Source organism: Solanum dulcamara, chromosome 10, assembly GCF_947179165.1.
Source record: "Solanum dulcamara chromosome 10, daSolDulc1.2, whole genome shotgun sequence".
Taxonomy (NCBI): Eukaryota; Viridiplantae; Streptophyta; class Magnoliopsida; order Solanales; family Solanaceae; genus Solanum; species Solanum dulcamara.
Window position 1 is genome coordinate 70301035 of NC_077246.1, and position 16129 is coordinate 70317163.

Sequence of the window (16129 nt, forward strand, 5' to 3'; positions counted from 1 at the left end):
CTAACACGCAAAAAATATTGAGAAAATCGCCAAATTCCTGTTAACTGGCCATAAATACAAAAGAAAACATCCGCGTGGATCATTGAGAGGTTACTGGAATTCTTTCCTAGGTCATTACGTATGGTTCTTTAAGGGTTTTAAAAAATAATTTAATGGAAGTCATTTCACCAAAAAATTCATATAATAACACACACAAAATATTGAGAAAAATTGCATAATTTTTTTGAGTGAACCATAAAAATCCAAAAAGCTGTATGGATCATGACGAGGCTACTAAAACTCTTCCCCAGGTCATTAAAAATTGTTTTGTAAAGGTGTTTTTTTTAAAAAATGACCAGAAGCCACATCACCAAAAAATTCAAGTACTAACACACACGAAAACCTGAGCAAATCGTTTAATTTCTGTTGAGTGACCCCTAAGTGCCAACAAAATTCTTCTACATGTCATTAGATGATTCTTTAGAAGTTTTAAAAAATTATTTAATGGAAGTCAAATCACCAAAAAATGAGTGGACTAACACACACGAAAAACAGAGAAAAATCGCAAAAACAAGTCGCATGGATCATGGTGAGTCTACTAGAATTCTTCCCAGGTCATTACAAATGGTTTAGTAAAGTTTTTGGAAAACAACTGACCGAAAGCCATATTACCAAAGTATTCATGAACTAACACACGAAAAGCTGAAAAAATCGCCTAATTTCTTTTGAGTGGCCTTTAATTGCCAAGAAAAGCCGTGTGGATCATGAAAAGGCTACTAAAATTCTTCCCCAAGCCATTACAAATGATTCTGTAAAGGTTTTGAAAAAATAATAATTGAAAGTCATATCACCAAAAAAATTTATGGAGTAACACACAAAAAATGAGAAACATCGCTTAATTCCTATTGAGTGAACCCTAAATGCCAAGAAGTCCATGTGAATCATGGCAAGACTACTAGAATTCTTCTCCAAGTCATTACAGATATTTTTGCAAAGATTTTGAAAAAATATATCGAAATACATATCACCAAAAAATTCGTTGACTAACAAACATGAATAATTAAGAATATCACCTAATTCTTATTGTGTGCCCCCTAAATGTCAAAAAAGTCGTGTAAATCATGGCGAAGCTACATGAATTCTTCCATAGGTTATTATGGATGGTTCGGTAAATATTTTAAAAAATAATTGATCAGAAGTTATATCACCAAAATATTCATAAACTAACATATACGAAAAAACTGAGAAAATCACCTAATTTCTGTTGGGTGGATCCTACGTGCCAAAATAAAGTCGCGTGGATCATGGAGAGTCTAATCGGATTCTTCCACAGGTCATTATGGATGGTTCGGTAAAAAATTTGAAAAAATTTTGATCGAAAGTCATATCAGCAAAATATTAATGGACTAAAATATATGAAAAAACTGAGAAAATCGCCTAATTTTTGTTGGGCGGCTCCTATGTGCCAAAATAAAGTTGAGTGGATCATTACGGTGGTTCTAAAAATATGTTGAAATTTTTTTGATCAAAAGACATCAACAAAAAAAAATCATTGACTAACACAAACAAAAAAAATGAGTAAGTCCTTTTGAGTGACCCCTAAATACTAATAAAAGTTATGTGGATAATTGCGAAGCTACTGGAATTCTTCCTCAGATCATTACGGATGGTTTTGTAAAGGTTTTGAAAAAATATTGATTGAATTTCATCTCACTGAAAAATTCATGGACTAACACATACGAAAAATTGAGAAAACTTGCCAATTCCGTTTGATTGGCTCATAAATGCCAAAAAATCGCTTCGATAATAGCGATGCTACTAGAATTCTTCCCTAGGTCACTACAAATGATTCTGTAAAGGTTTTTAAAAAAATGGATCGAAAATCATACCAACAAAAAAATCATTGACTAAACACACACGAAATAATTGAGAAAATCACCTAATTTCTTTTAAGTTGCTTCTAAATACCAAAAAAGATCATGTGGATCATTGCGAGACTATTGAAATTCTACCCATATTAATTAAACATTGTTATGTAAAGATTTTGGAAAAAATTGACTAGAAGTCATATCACTGAAAAATTCATAGACTAACATACACGAAAAAACTTTAAAAATCGCCTAATTTCTTTTAATTGACACTTAAATGCCAACAAATTCGCGTTGATCATGGCGATACTAATGGGATTCTTCAATAGGTCATTGTAGATGATTTTGTAAAGGTTTTGAAAAAAATTGACCGAAAACCACATCACAAAAAAAATTCATCGACAAACACAGACGAAAAATTGTGAAAATCGCCTAGTTTCTTTTGAGTGGTCCATCGACAAACACAGACGAAAAATTGTGAAAATCGCCTAGTTTCTTTTGAGTGGTCCCTAAATGCCAAAAAAGTCGCGTGGATCATAGGGAGGCTACAGGAATTCTTCCCCAGATCATCTTGGATGGTTATGCAAATGTTTTGAATTTTTTCTGACTAGAAGCCATACCACTGAAAAATTAATTGACTAACACACACGAAAAATTGAGAAAAATCCCCCAATGTGTGATAAATGGACTCTAAGTTCCAAAAAAACTGAATGGATCATAAAGAGGCTACTAGAATTCTTCCACATGTCATTACGGATGATTTTGTAAAGGTTTTGAAAAAAATTGACCTGGAGTCGTATCAGTAAAAAATTAATGGACAAACACACATGAAAAACTGAGAAAAATGTGTTATTTTTGTTGAAGGGCCTCCAAATGCCATAAAAATTTGCGTGGATCATGGTGAGTCTACTTGAATTCTTTCCTAGGTCATTACAGATGGTTGTCTAAAGATTTTAGAAATAAACTGACTGGAAGCCATATCACGAAAAAATTCATGAATTAACACACACGAAAAACTAAGAAAATCGCCTAATTTCCGTAGAGTAACCCCAAAATGCAAACAAAATAATCCGAGTGGATCATGGCGAGGCTACTGAAATTCATTTCCAAGTCATTTCGAATGGTTTCATAAATCTTTTGAAAAGAAATTGACTGAAAGACATACAACCAAAAAATTAATATACTACATACACGAAAAATCTTAGCAAATCACCTAATTCATTTTGAGTGATCCCTAAATACAAAAAAAAATTGTGTTGATCATTGCACGGCTACTAGAGTTTTTTTCCCATGTCATTACAGATAGCTCTGTAAAGGTTTTAAAAAAAATTGAATGAAAGTCATATCAACCAAAAATTAATTAGTTAACACATGAAAAACTGAGAAAAATCGCCTAATTCATGTTAAGTATATTCTAAGAGCCATAAAAATCCATGTGGATCATGGCGAGACTACTGAAATTCTTCCCCAAGTCAGTACATATGGTTCTGTAAAGGTTTTGAAAAATATTGACTGAAAATCATAGCATCAAAAAATTCATGGACTAACAAACATGAAAAACTGAGAAAATTACCTAATTTTTATTACGGGACCTCTAAATGCCATAAAACGTCGTATGGATTATGGAAAAGTTACTAAAATTCTTTCACAGGTCATAGCAGAAGGTTCAGTAAAAGTTTTTTATATCACCAAAAATTCATAGGCTACACACAAAGAAAATTGAGAAAATCGCATAATTTTAATTGGGGCTTCTAAATGCCATAAAAAGTCATGTAGATCATGAGGAGGTTACTGGAATTCTTCCCTAGGTCATTATAGGTGGTTTTTTAAAGGTTTTGAAAAAAATTTGATCGGAAGCCATATCACCAAAAGATTCATGAACTAACACACATACACAAAAAAACCGTCTGGATCATGGTGTTGCTACTAAAATTCTTCCCTAGGTCATTCACTACACAAAAACAACTTTTAGCGACAATAAATATACACATTAACAAAGAATGATAAAGCTTTTACTGGCATTGCTAAATTATCATTAGATCAAATGTCGCTATAGACTTTAGAGACATTTTAAAAGAGTGCTAATTACCTCTAAAAATGAGTATTGAGCGACAATTAAACTGTTGTCATTAATTAATTATTACTAAAAATTATTTTTTGTGTAGTGATTGTGGATGATTTTGTAAAGGTTTTCAAAAAAAAATTGACTGAAAGTCATATCAACGAAAAATTCATTAACTAGCACACACAAAAATATTGAGAAAATCGTCTAATCACTTTTGAGTGACCCCTAAATACCAAAAAATGCCATATGGATCATTGTGAGGCTATTGAATTTTTTCCAAGGTCATTATAGATGGTTTGGTAAAGGTATGGAAAAAACTTGTCTTGAAGCCATATCACCGATGAATTCATGGAGTAACGCACGAAAAATTGAGAAAAATCGCCTAATTCTTGTTAAGTGGCCCCTAAGTGCCAAAAAAAGCCACGTGGATCATGGAGATGCTACTAGAATTCTTCCACAGATCATTACATATTTTTTGATAAAAGTTTTAAAAAGTTTGACTGGAATCTATTCAACAAAAAAATTCATGGATTAATACACACGAAAAACTGAGACAATTGCTAATTCTTGTTGAGGGGCCTCTAAATACCATAAAAAGCCGTCTGGATCATGGCGAGGTTACTGAAATTCTTTTCTAGGTCATTACGGATGGTTTTGTAAATATTTTAGAAAAAACTACCCAAAAGCCAAATCACCATAAAATTCATAGACTAACACACGGGAAAAATTAAGAAAATCGCCTAATTTATGTTGAGTGACCTCAAAATGCCAAATAAATCGGCATGAATCATGGCGAGGCAACTGAAATTCTTCTCCAGGTGATTACGATGGTTCAGAAAACTTTTTTTAAAAAAAATTGATCGAAAGCTATATTACCAAAATATTCATGGACTTACACATGCGTGAAATTGAGAAAATAGACTAATTTTATTGAGTGGCTCATAAATGCAAAAAATGGCCCCGTGGATTATGAAGAGACTACTAAAATTCTTCCTCAAGTCATTATAGATGGTTCTTTAAAAGTTTTAGAATAAAAATTAACCAAAAGTCATACCACCAAAAAAATCATTGGCTAACACACATAAATCTGAGAAAATTGCCTAATTCCTGTTGACACACTTCTAAATAACCAAAACAATTGTGGATCATGGCGAGACTACTATAATTCTTCCTAAATCATTTTGGATGGATTTGGAAAGATTTCAGAAAAAAATTGATCAGAAGCCATATTATCATAAAAAAATTCATGGACTAACATATACGAAAACTAAGAAAATTACCTGATTCCTGTTGAGTGACCCTTAAATGCCAAAAAGGTCGCGTGGAATATGTCAAGTATATTGGAATTCTTCCCCAGATCATTATGGATGGTTCTATAAAGATTTTTGAAAAAAATGACGAGAAGCGATATTATCAAAAAATTCATAGACTAACACACATGAAAAATTGTAAAAATCGTCTAATTCCGATTGAGTGACCTTAAAACTCCAAAAAATATCCACGTGGATCATGGCGAGGCTAATGGAATTCTTCCCCTAATCATTGTGGATGGTTCTAGAAATGTTTTGAAAAAAAAAAGACTGATAACTATATCACCAAAAAATTCTTTGACTAACACACATAAAAGACGTGTGGATCATGGAGAGACTACTAAAGTTCTTCCCTAGGACATTATGGATAGTTTTGTAAAGGTTTTAAAAAAATTGAACACAAGTCATATCACCAAAAAATATATGGATAAACACACACGAAAGATTGTTGAGTGTCTCTAAATGCCAAAAAAGCCGCGTGGATCATGGCAGAGTTACTGGAATTCTTTCTTAGGTCATTATTATGGGTGTTTATTTAAAAGTTTTTAAAAAATTGATCGAAAGTCATATCACCAAAAAATTCATGATCTAACACACATGAAAAACTAAAAAATTCACCTAACTGTTGTTGAGTGGCTTCTAAATGCCATAAAAGGCCGTGTGGATCATGACGAGGATACTGGAATTATTCTCTAGATCATTTCGGATGGTTATGTAAAAATTTTAGAAAAAATTGATCATAAGCCATATCACCAAAAAATTTATGGACTAACACATACAAAAACTAAAAACAAATGTCTAATTCATGTTTATTGGCCCCTAAATGCCAAAGAAGACGTGTGGATCATGGAGAGACTACTAAAATTCTTTCCTAAGACATTACGGATGGTTCTATAAAGGTTTTAAAAAAAATGACCAGAAGCCATATCACTAAAACATTCATTGACAAACACTCACGAAAAACTGAGAAAATCGCAAAATTCCTAATGAATCGTCCCTTAATGTCAAAAAAGGTCGTGTGTATCATGGCGGGATACTAGAATTCGTCCCTAGGTCATTATGGAATGTTCTTTAAAGGTTTTGGAAAATAATTGATGGGAAGACGTATCAACAAAAAGTTTATAGACTAACACACGTAAAAAACTGAGAAAATATCATTATTTCTTTTGAGTGGCTCATAAATGCAAAAAAAAAATGTGTGGACCATGGTGATGCTACTGAAATTCTTCCCTAGATCATTGTGGATGATTTTGTAAAGATTTTGGAAAAAAATAGATCGAAAGGCATATAACCAAAAAATACATTGATTAATATATACATAAAAATCGAGAAAATTGTTTAATGCCTATTCAGTGGCTCCTAAATGTCAAAATAAACTGCTTGGATCATGGCGAGACTACCAAAATTCTTTCTTAGGTCATTGCAGATGGTTCTGTAATTGTTTTAAAACAAAAAATATAACGAAAGTCATATCACCAAAAAAATTCATCGACTAACACACAGGAAAATTTGAGAAAATCGCCAAATTTCTTTTGAGTGGCCCAGAAATGCAAAAACAAATGGCATGGATCAAGGCGATGCTATTGGAATTCTTCCCTACGTCATTGTGGATGGTTCTGTAAAGTTTTTTTAAAAAAATTAATCAGAAGCCATATCACCAAAAAATTCATTGACTAACACAAACAAAAAAATTAAGAAAATCAAATTTCGTTGGAGTGGTCCCTAAATACCAAAAAATGTCGCATGTATCATTGCGAAGCTATTGTAATTCTTCCGCAAGTCATTACGGATGGTTCTGTAAATTCTTTGAATAAGATTGATTGGAAGACATATCACCAAAAAATTCATATATTAACACATACAAAAAACTGAGAAAAATCGCTTAAATCTTGTTAAGTGACCCCTAAGTACTAAAAACGTCCTCGTGGATCATGGTGAAGATAATAGAATTCTTTCACAGGTCATTAAAGATGATTTTGTAAAGGATTTTGAAAAACGTTTGACCGAAAGCCATATAAACAAAAACATACATGAAAAATTGAGAAAATCACCTTAATCCTGTTGAGGAACCTCTAAATACCATAAAAAGTCGTATGGATCATGGAGACGCTATTGGAATTCTTCCCTAGGTTATTACGGATGGTTCTGTAAAGATTTTAGAAAAAAATTGACCAGAAGCTATATCACCAAAAAATTAATGGATTAACACATATGAAAAACTGAGAAAATCGCCTAATTTCTATTGAGTGACCCCCAAAATGCAAAAAAATGGATCATGGCGAGACTAATCGAATTCTTCTCCAGGTCATTACGAATGATTTTGTAAATTTTTCGAAAAAAATTGATCGAAACACCATATCACCGAAAAGTTCAAGGATTAACACACACGAAAAATGAGAAAATCGTTTAATTCCTATTTAGTAGCCCATAAATGCCTCAAAAAGAGCGTAGATCATGTCTAGGCTACATGAATTCTTTTCCAAGTCATCATAAATGGTGTTTAAAGGTTTTGAAATTTTTTTTGACCGAAAGTTATAGCAACAAAAAAAATTATTGACTAGAACACACGAAAAAACTGAGAAAATCGCCTAATTCTATTTGATTGGCTCTTAAATAACAAAAAAGGCCGCATGGATCATGGCGAGACTACTGTAATTCTTACCCAGGTCATTATGAATTGTTTTGTAAAGGGTTAATAAAAAATTGATCGAAAGTCATATCACCAAAAAAATTATGGACTAACACGTACGAAAAATTGAGAAAATTACCTAATTACAGTTTAGTGGCCCCTAAAAGCCAAAAAGGCCTTGTGGATCATGGAGAGGCTATGAGAATTCTTCCCTAGGTCATTACAGATTGTTCTGTAAAAGTTTTTGAAAAAGACAATCGGAAGCCATATCACCAAAATTTTTATAGAATAACACATACAAAAAATTGAGAAAATCATCTAATTCATGTTGAGTGGCCCCTAAATGCCAAAAAACACCGCGTGGATCATGGAGAGGCTACTAGAATTCTTCCCAGGTCATTGCGTATGATTCTATAAATGTTTTGAAAACAAATGACCAGAAGCCATATCACCACAAAAATTAAATGACTAACATAAACAAAAAACTGAGAAAATTGTTTAATTCATGTTGAGTGACCCATAAATGCGAAAAAAGATGAATGGATCATGGCGAGACTAGTGGAATTCTTCCCAACGACATTACGGATGGTTCTGGAAAGGTTTTACAAAAAAAATGACTAGAAGTCATATCACCAAAAAATTCATGGACAAACATACGAAAAATTGAGAAGTCGCCTATTTCCTGTTGAGTGGCCCCTAAATACCAAAAAATTCTGCGTGGATCATTGCGAGGCCATTGGAATTCTTCCGAGGTCATTACAGATGGTTTTATAAAGGTTTTAGAAAAACAAATTGACTGAAAGCCATAATACCAAAAAAATCATGGACTAACATACACGAAAAACTAAAAAAAATCACTTAATTTTTATTGAGTGGCCCTAAAAAAAATTGTGTGGATCATAGCGAGGCTACTGGAATTATTCCGCAGGTCATTTGAATAACATAAGAACTATATTTTTAGGTCCAAGATCATGAATCTTACAAGTATTATCCACATTGTTTAGTCTTTTTGCTAAATTACTATGAACAAGTAAAGAGTTAAGCACACATTTTATTAAAAAATGTTTAAACTTATTTTTAACTCCCAACTTTCACATGAAGTCCCAAAAACGTGCTTGTTTCATTATCTTACCAATCAAATCCTTTCTGAAGTAGTAACTTGATTTTAAATAGTTTCCTATTTTTGTATGGCACCATATTAACCTATCGATCATTATATTAGAATTTATAATAGAAATTGGGATACACAATATGGCGTCGACATCTCCAGCTTTAAAAATCGAATTTAGCTCTTGTATTTTTCATGTGTGCATATTCTCATCAATTAAATCAGAAATCAATAAATCTAAATTTCTATGCCCATGGATACTCTTAGGAAAAAAACCATTATTATTTGGTATCCAAGAATTGATCTAAACACTAATATTTTTTTCATCAGAAATCCTCCATATTAATCCTTTAGTCAAAAGATCTCTTCCCACAAAATACTCTTCCATATCTATGATCCAGATGATGATATTGAAGCTTTAAGAAAAGTTGAGTTTGGAAAATATTTGATTTTAATATCTCTTGCTAGTTGTGACGGTAGAGTTTGTTGGTAGTAGGAATTGACTATAGTGATGACAGTGGTTGATAGTGGTGGTGGAGACATGTAAAGCTACAGAGACGGAGGTGGTGGTGACAATGGATATAATTATAATAATGATGGAGAAGATAAGTGTGATAACAACTAACAATAGTGATTAGCAGCGGTGATGGTTGTGGTAAACAATGGTAATGGGGGTGGTGTTTGTGATGGCAGAGATAATTACTAATGGTGGTTGTTGATTGTTGATAGAGTAATTGTTATTATCCCCAAAAGAATACCTCTTAATGATATCAAGACTCTGTCCAGATCTTAATGATTAAGACAAATTCAGACCAATTAAATGCTTAAAGCTTAATGAAAACAAATACACTTAATGGTTTAATATATGAACCATTCAGCTTCAGACCTTTATTGAATGCAAATAAGTGAGGCTTAACCTTATATATAGGCATGAACTAGAGTTTAGAGTAGAATAGCCTCCAAAAATCCTAATTAAAACTGAACTCATCTTGCAGAATCACACAAATTTTTTATGTCTACATGAAGTATTCGAGGAGGAGCATTTTAAACAAGACAAAGTTAATGTGTCCTTTCCGATTGTTAGATCCATACAGATGGTTGGAATGTACCATGAACTAAACTATCATTGCTAAAAAGGACTATCAGACTAACCCTAAAAAATAACTATCACTCGTGAAATCGCTTTTTTATTCGTAAAATCAATGCTCGATGATAAATTAGAAAACAATCTTTTCCAAATTCTATATATATGGATGGAATTAAGAATTTTTCATTGTTGGCTTCATGCAGATTGTGGAATGCAGATTGTTATCAGACTAACCTAACCCTATCACTTGAGAAATCGCATCCTTTTCAGATTTTCGTAAAATGGATAATAAATTTGTTTCATAATGTATCGTCTTGTATTGTATCATATTGTTTTCTTTGAATGAAAACAACGTTTGGATAGATTATATCATTTTTCGTGATTATATAATATCACACATCAATAATTTGAATGATAAACGTATAAGAAAAGAAGGGTACGGGGTAGAACTATAATGAAAATGTAGGGTAAAGGATAAAATAAGATTATTAAATAATAAGTAAAGACAAAATAAGAAGAAAATATTAAGGTAACGACACGATGACACCAAATCGGTCATTACACAAAATGGTCCTTTTTGACATTACCTAACGATGAATTTAAACGATACGTTACAACCATCCAAACAAGGTGTAAATATTAGACATGACAAAATGAATAACTTTCCATGTAGATTGCTAGAGTGTATATCATGAACTAAATAATCATTGCTAGAAAGGACTACAAAGCTTACCTTAATGCTAGGTATCTCTTTCAGATTCTCTTTAATAGGAATCTCTTTTAGATTCTCTACAAACCCTAACTAAGGTTTATATATATATATATATATATATATATATATATATATATATTTGTAAGAAGAATTATCCCACATTATACTAAAAAGGAAACATCAAAGAAAATTCAGCAAGTAAAGTCTTTTCTCCCCTTTTTTGTCTCTGGTTTTGCACTCATTTTTTGCTCATTCAATACTCTTTTTGCTGTCTGAGAACATTGAAAAAGGTTCTCATTTGTTTCCTACATATATAAATATATCTGTATGCTATTTGATTGTTCCTTTTTTGGGTGGGGGGGGGGGGTGTTTTTGATGTTTTTCATGTAAAGTTTTGTTTTTTATTCTTGAATGTTTGGTTTGTTACCTGATATAGGTTTTTTTTGTTATGAGGATTAGATTTTGGAATATTTGACTGCCTTTATATCTTTTTTGTTGATCAATTTTAGTTTCCTTTATGCAGAAAAGAAGAAAAGTTGAAGTGGATGGTTGCACCTATATATGTTCAATCAATCAACTGTGCCTCAATCCGAAACTAGTTGAATTTACTGGTAATGGTAGGATTTTTCTGTCTATTTTGCAGAATTCTGATGATTTTCTCTGATTTTCAGTAATTTATGTCAGTGTTTTGATGGTCGAAACCTGTTAGTTGTTGATAGTAAATTAGTTTATTTTGTTAGTTTAAATCCATCTTTATGTAACGACAAAAGTCTTTGTGTAACGATCAATTTGGTATCATTGCGTCGTTCCTTATTTGTTTTCTTCTCATTTTGTTACTTATTATTTAATAATTTTATTTTATCCTTTATCCAACTTTTTTATAGTAGCTCTACCCTATTTTTCTTGTAGGTTTATTCTTCAAGTTGTTGATATGCGACGTTATGAGTGGGGGGTGGGGTGGGGGGATTCCCTTCTTTTATTTTGAGTATGCATGTTCTATTTCTCTTCTTTTGTATTGTATTGATACTTTGGCATATCTGGTTGCAGGGTGCTACTAGAGGAGTGTGATCTACTGTTTGAGTTGTGCTCTAAGACTTGATTGATATCGTCTCGAGATGGGGAAAAAAAAAGCTAAAGCTTTAGCTGATTCTGGAATCATGCCAGTTTCCGGGAACGATGAGGTCTCAATCTGATTTCTCATTTGCTGTTGAAAATTGGTCTAACTGTGTATTGCTTGCATTGTTTTTTAATACTACTCTACTTCATCATGTATTTGCAGCCTAGAGTTGTTGCCCGGCAGTCTAGTAACTCTTGGTCTGTTCTTCCTATTAAGAAGAGGTACTCTATGATCTATCGTCGTGCACCTCTCCATACTGGAAATGAATCCAAGACCAAAGACTCTGGCTTGAATTCTTGTGATAGTACAGGTAAATCTGATATTCCCAATAACTCTCTTCCAGAGGTAAAAGAAGAAGTACCTTTGGGAGCGAAAGTTGACTCTCCAGAAGCAAATCCTAAGACTAGTTCCGGTCCTTCAAGTAATGTTGGCGATCCAGTGAAACCAGCATTGGCCGAAAAATTAGCTGTCAAGAAGGAAGTTGTTGCCAAACAAGGGGAAAGCCACAGTAAATTTGAACTTCCTGCTGATTCAGGGCATGTTGAACTGTCATTAGGCCCAAAGAAACCTCATGTTTCCTCTTTGGTTGATCCAAATACTAAGGAGAGCTGTCTGATGCGTGGAACTGTAAATCCTTCGTTGCTTTCTCAGAAAGGAAGTTGCAAGAATGCTGATGATACTTTACGAGGGTTTGACTCCTCAGTACTGCAGTCATTGGCTAATGTAGACTCCAGCAGGGTTAGTCCAAACTCGAGTTTGCTGGAAAATCTGGCATTGAATAGAAAAATGAATTCCCCTACTTGTAAAACTGTTAACTCAGAATCTGTTGTAGAAACTTTGGTACAAGCTAATGCTGGAACTGCGGTTCGTCCAGGTGGAACATATGAGGCTAATGTTGTAAACACTGAGGTTGTGAGGCAGAATCTGCAGCCTATTGAGTTGTCAACTAAGGAATTACTTGAGCAAAAACCAGTAATATGTGATCTAATCCAAGAAGTTAGCCTGGAAATATCCATGACATCAGATGTGATTGCGCTCCAATCAATTGGAAGGGATTTGCAGCTTCAGGAGAGTAGTTCTTCTAGATTTTCTACTCCATCTGAGTACTTTGTTCATACTAATGAAGCTAATAGGAGTAGAAATGTTCTAGATCAGGCACATGCTGATATTGCTGCAAAAAATGCAAACTTTGACCTCAGAGAATCAAATGTATCCAGTGATAAAGTTGAGGCATCTGTTTCGGCGGGCATGAACATTGAAGATCTCATGGTATGCAGAAAGACACAAGACACGCATAATTTGGTTGCAAGTGGTGAGTGGTTGGAAGATGAATGTTATGGTTTTGATTATGAATCTGATGAGGAATATGAAGAAGGTGAGATCCGAGAACCAATGATGCAGTCAATTGCTGAGGGGATGGATTCAGGAAAGAATAATGAATATTCAAGTAAAAATGTTCATACTGAGTCTTATGCTGACTTTGTGAAACGCTGTGACGAGAAAGCTGAAAAAATGAACCTGCTAAGTCCAGTTCATCCTGTAACGGGTAGGTCGCTGTCTTCAAGAAGTGGAAGGAAGATGTATTATTATATGGAGGAGGAGAAATTCCATCTACCAAGGAATAGGTGATTTTTCTTTTTATTGCTGTTTGATTTGTAATTTTTTTTCATAATGCTGCTCAACTCTTGACTTAAATTTGTGAGAGATAGGTTTGAGGACCGTTCATTTGGTAGCTCAAGGGGGAACTTCATGCATGGAAGAGGGAGCCGGTTTCATAGAGATTGGTATCCTGAGCGTGATTTTGAAAGCTATGTAGCTGAAGCTGATTATCGCTTCAGACATAAACGTACAGCTCCTTGGCTGAATGGTGCTGCTTTTGCTTATAGGACTAGGAAGACATTTCAGCAATATATGTACGATGGACCTGATTATCATTTCGTTGAGGGTAATACAAATTTTACCGCGATGCAGAGAAGAGGTTTCCCTCGAATGAGGTCTAAATCTCCTGTTAGATCCCGTACTTGGTCCTCCCCTCGGAGGAGATTCAATGGTCATCAAGATTCATCTCAGGACAGGTTTCCGGTTATGTACAGGGAAGATAGAACGAGGTCTTCCTCTCAAAGGCGTGACTCTCCATCTTACACTGATCATCATCTGAATGATATGAGGAATGTGGATGCTGTACAGGAGCACGTGCATCCGAGGTCTCTTTCTAGCAGAAGAAGTCCACCTGATCGGGTATTTACTAGTACCAATAGGAGAGTTGAGAGATTAGATCATAGAGAGAGGGTTGATGGTGATGGAAGTGGTGAAAGTACTGACGAAAGAAGGAAGTATCGCGAGAGGCAAGGAGGACCTAGGCAAATGAGAAATGTCGAAGAGAAAGAAGACGAATTTGATCTCTCCAAATTGAAGAAAAGAAGATTTTGAGTGGATAACTGTTTCATACAGAGACGGGTAATAGTAACATGCTCTTTTATTATAGAAGATAGATAAGACGTCTGAATGCATCTAGATAAGTGATAGTTGTCGAACAGACAGAACGTGAGGTTGATATCTCTTTATCGAAACTTGAATCTATAGGAAAGTACACATTTATACCTGTTTTTTCTTCAATCTTGTTGTATTTATACATGTTGCTTCAATCTTGTTGCATTTATACATGTTGCTACAATCTTGTTGTTGCAGAATGAGCGAAGAACTAGTTTAAGATGCTCTAGTATTTATGCTGACTTGAAATAGGAAAATAGTCGAAGTAGAAGAAACAATAAATGGAATAAAAGAAACTACAAGTGTATTACTATCACTAGGGGTGTACATGGATCGAGTTGGTTCAGACTTTTTACAAATCAAACCAAACCATTTGTGTCGGGTTATTAAATCTATAAACCAAATCAAACCAATAAAAGTCGGGTTTTTCGATATCAATTTTTCTCGGGTTTTTCGGGTTTTTTATAGTATCTAATAAAAAGCACTGCTTCTTAAAAAGAGTTGTAGTATAAAATATCAACATATAAGATGGAGGCAAAACACTATTTGAAGTTTTAACTTTATAATATAACTTTATAAGATGGGCTTTTTTTGTATATTATTTAGAGAAAAAATTACTTAATTGAGTGCTTTTTAAAAATTAATTACTGATTTTAGCGATATTTTTTATTTATTACAATTTATAGCAATACATAGCAATATTATAATAAATATACATTTGTATTAAAAGTGAATTATGCATATAATATAAATGTATTATAAGTGTTTTAAAATATATATTATGTTTGTGTAGTAAAAAACTGACATAATGTATTATAAGTTTATTAAATTATGTGAAAAATGTATTATCCATCTATAAAACTTGTATTATATATGATTTATAAATAGTTCTGTACAATATGTATTAAAACTATATTATAAATGTATTATAAGTGTTCAGTGAATTTTTTATTTTATTGCTATAGATGGTAAATATTTTCTTAATATTGTATATTTATGTAAGTTTCTCTTATTTAGATGGGCTTCTCAAGTCCAAATCTAAATGTAAGAAAGAAAACAAAAATTATGAAAAATTTTAAAAAAATATTTATAAATTACATTTTAATAAATATTTTTATGTATAACATAATTTAAAAGTAGTATATCTATAATCGGGTCGGTTTGACCTTTTTTAGTTAAAACCAAACCAACCATATGATCGGGTTTTTTTTCCAAACACCAAACCAAGTCAAACCAAACCACTAGTCGGGTTTTTTTTCGATTTGGTTCGGTTTGTCGGTTTGGTGCGGTTTATCGATTCAGCCCTACTTACAAGTATTATCCACATTGTTTAGTCTTTTTGCTAAATTACTATGAACAAGTAAAGAGTTAAGCACACATTTTGTTAAAAAATGTTTAAACTTATTTTTAACTCCCAACTTTCACATGAAGTCCCAAAAACGTGCTTGTTTCATTATCTTACCAATCAAATCCTTTCCGAAGTAGTAACTTGATTTTAAATAGTTTCCTATTTTTGTATGGCACCATATTAACCTATCGATCATTATATTAGAATTTAGAATAGAAATTGGGATACACAATATAGCATCGACATCTCCAGCTTTAAAAATCGAATTTAACTCTTGTATTTTTCATGTGTGCATATTCTCATCAATTAAATCAGAAATCAATAAATCTAAATTTCTATGCCCATGGATACTCTTAGGAAAAAAAACCATTATTATTTGGTATCCAAGAATTGATCTAAACACTAATATTTTTTTC

The 16129-nt window shown here is 32.9% G+C and overlaps 1 pseudogene; it reads left to right on the forward strand.

Annotated features, from left to right (window-relative positions):
• Positions 1-11915: 11915 nt before the first annotated feature.
• On the forward strand, positions 11916-14305 carry LOC129869930 (uncharacterized; annotated as a pseudogene).
• The last annotated feature ends 1824 nt before the right edge of the window (positions 14306-16129 follow it).